Source organism: Acanthisitta chloris, unplaced genomic scaffold (genome assembly GCF_000695815.1).
Source record: "Acanthisitta chloris isolate BGI_N310 unplaced genomic scaffold, ASM69581v1 scaffold8991, whole genome shotgun sequence".
NCBI lineage: Eukaryota > Metazoa > Chordata > Aves > Passeriformes > Acanthisittidae > Acanthisitta > Acanthisitta chloris.
The window spans coordinates 45,860-49,570 of NW_008657618.1; positions in this window are offsets into that span (position 1 = coordinate 45,860).

Below are 3,711 nucleotides of genomic sequence, written 5' to 3' on the forward strand. Positions count from 1 at the left end.
TTTGCTCTGCATGTCAGGGTGAAAAGTAGGATTTTTATTCTAAAAGCCATTAGTAAAGATTTTATGTTTTAAAAGGCTAGGAAAAATTTAGGGAACCCTCTGCTTATGTTGATCCGATAAATACAATTAACATGCACCAGTGAAGCTTCCTAAATCCCAACAAAGGAATTAATAATTGACTATGTGAGCCAAGCAACATCATTGTCCTCTGCTGTATGTTCAGCAAGCTCCTATAAACCCCTGTTGCTGCACCTGATTGCCTCTGTCATCAAGGAAGGTAATAGCTGAGCTCCAGCACAGACTTGACCTTGACCAGCTATTGACATTGTTTTGTTTTCTCCTCTTGGTTTTTAACTGTAAAATTAAATATCTTTTGTGGGAAGACAGGAAATGTTTTCTTTTTCTATCTAGTGCCATGGATAGGGAGAGAGGGCAGAGAAAATGTACAAAATTGCCACAACTGCACAGCTTTTGCTTGTTGAGTTGTTATCATCAACATTTCAGGGTGCTTTCCTTTTGGTCATAATCTTTCCACTTGTGCATGCTGTGCGTGCATGACCAGGGAGAAAGAATGCATTCCAAACCAAATCTCTGCGTGTCTCAGCAGGGAAAAAATGGAAAGGAGAGGAAAAGCAAAGAGAAAGAAAGATTATCAGCCAAGAATGCTTAATGATACTTCAGAACAATGTCTAAAGGCCTTGCGTGATAGGCCTTCCCCTGTCCAGAAATGAGTTATTGGATATATATATTGCAGTAACTAATCATGTATCCTATAGTGAGGAGTCCTCGTTCTCCCTGGCTACTCTGTTTACCAGAATAGATCTCTTGAATCTGATGTTGCTGCAGTGTGATTGAGATCCAGGCTGTACTGTCCACTGAAATGCTCTGTTCTGCTCGTCACTTCAGCAGAAAGAGTAAGAGATAAGTGTTAAGAGTAAGAGATCTCTCATTTCAAATCACCTGTTGTCATGCCTGATCTCCAGTGTCAGGTTCTGTTGTCCATCATAAAGCACAGCTGCTCATCACACCATCCCAGACAAGGCAGGAGAAACACAGATTGCTTGACAGGCTCCACAGAGAGAGGACAGAGGTGTAATTTCATTGACCTCTGAGCAGTTCTGATTTACATTAGCTGAAGTAATGTCCCTATCATTTTCTGTCACTTCAGGTGCAGTAAAATGATCACTGTGTCCCACATTGTGAAATGCTCTGAAAATACACATCCCAGCTCACCCCAGAATCCTTTGCATGTGACTGGCAGTGAATATCCTACACTATTTTAAAATACCATTTATCTTGAGAACCTCCTTCATTGTACTGGGAATGGAACCTTTCCTTCAAGGGAAACCAGAATCCTGTAGAAAATGGTAGAAGTGCAGAAACTGTGTCTTTTTTCCTGGAAAAAGAAAAGTGATGTGTAGGTTTTATTATTACAAATTATAGCCCAGTTATTTGTCTCACCTCTCTGACAGATAAACTAGTGCTCAGCAGGAGCAAGTGCTGTAAATAATCAGTTTGCTATTTATACACTGAAATGGGAAACACATTTATGGGCAACAATAATAATTAGAGAACATTTATAAAAAGCTGCTGGGTTGCTATTTGGTGCCTCTGGAGTGAGCAGCTGTAAGAAAGCAAACACAATCAGTGCAACTTCAGAGAGGCTGAGAATGGGTTCCATGAGCTTAAATTGTCAATAATAAAGATGTAACAGCTTCCAAGCACATTAAAGTCTTGATGATATTCCCATTTAAGTGAATTAGGCTTTCAACTAATTTTAATAAAAGCTGCCCTAAATGTTTAGGGTACTGTTCCGAATACATGGAATAAAATTATTTGACACACAAGGAGTGTGTTAGAACTCCCCTATTAGAAAGGCTAAAATTAATGTGGGGTTTTTTTCCCTTACCTTGATTTGCTGCAGGCTTTTCCTTGTTGGTATCCTGAACTCTGACCTCGGTAGTGACCTCACCTCACAGCTCCTTTTCTTGTTTTATCCCTTCCTGGGACATATCATTTCACTGGGGATTTCAACTTTTCACACTGTGCAAGAAAACCCTAGAACTTCCTTTCTTGTGTGGTTTATTAGCAAGACTAAGTTATTAATGGGGCTGCACTGATTTGTTCTATGTTGTTGCAGCAGACTTATTGTGCTACACAGATCTGTGAGAAAAAGTAATTCCCACACAGAAGTTGCCTTTCAGAGCAGGGTGAGAGATCCACGTGTTCTGTGTTCCCTTTGCCATGGCCAACTTTTGCAGGGGCTGGTATGAAATCTCATGGTACTGAAGCAAAGTAATTAGTTAATTTTTTCTTTCTGGGTCTGGGTAGAAGGGAAGGGGAGAGCAGCCTTGGTCTGAGAGCACTGCATAACTTTTGCTTGGTTGTAAGATCAACAGTGATCTTCCACTCTATAGTGTCACCAGCACGTGTGGAGCTCCTGTAAGAGTGTTGAAGCTGAAGGAGCAGGAGAGAGTAGGAGTGACGTGATAACCTACCCTGAAAGGAGCCAAGGGGACTTTGCTGGTAGGGGAGATACTGTACAGAGGTACCTGTTTGTCATAGTGGGTAAGAAGAGGATACTGCTCTACTGTACTAGATCATGAACTTGGTCCTGGTAGTAGGACCTTCTCTCGTGAGTGAGGTCTTTTTTGTGAAGCACTTATGGCCTCTGGTTTAGCTCTCATAAGAGGTCTTTAATAATGGGGAGATTAAGGTGGGACTTGGTCTTACAAGTCAGCTCATAAATCCTTCTTCTGGCCATTATTATGTCATTATGCCACTGCAGAGAGTGATTGCTCCATCAAGTCCAGTACTGTTTTGTATTGAAATTAATGGTGCCTTGCCACCGTGTAAGGACAAGAAGTTGTATCATTTCATCTAAAGATCATACTTGCAAGCAGCAGCAAATAATGAGAACTGCTAATGTATAAAAGATCATACTTTAGGATTATCTGAATTAAACTCACTCCTTGCTGTAAGTCTTCTTCTTCCTGCAAGTGTGTTGTAGAATTTTTTTGATCAAATGTCTAAAATTATCACATTGTGAACATGGTTTGTGAAACTTGGCTGTATTTTTTTAATCAAAATTCCTATGCTTGTTTACAACAAGGAAAATTCCCCTTTCCTAAACAGCTCCTATAAGATCTAGATACAGCAGTGTGGTGTATTAACCCACACATTGAATTTTATGCACTGTGGTGAAAGTAGGAGAGAGGAAGAGTAGGACTGAGTGGGCAATGAAACTCTGACTGGAAGAAACTGCACTGATGGCTCAGCATTGTGTCCCTGGAGTGATGAATGGGATCAAAATGTTTGATGGCTGAATAACTGAATAGAGTGAAGTATGTTCTTGTGTCAGTTTGTAAGAAAAAGAGGCAGAACCACAGGGTGATTCAGTATGTAAGTCATGGTCCTGCTCTGAGTCTTCCTGCTGGAGGAACACTACCACCACCCCCATATGTGAGGCTAGGGCTGACCAACCTCCAAAGTTTGGAGATCCAAAATTAACCAGTCTACATATCTTCTTCTGACTCCCCTGATAGGCATAGAGAAAACAAAGAGGAGGAGGAGAGGATTTTCCTACCCCTCCATGCTGACTTACGTTGCTGTAACATTCATTTGAAAGTAGTTTTTATGTGTAGTGTAAACACAAAATGTAATACTGGACTGCTCCTTCCGTGTAATGTTACAGAAGTTGTATCAAATACA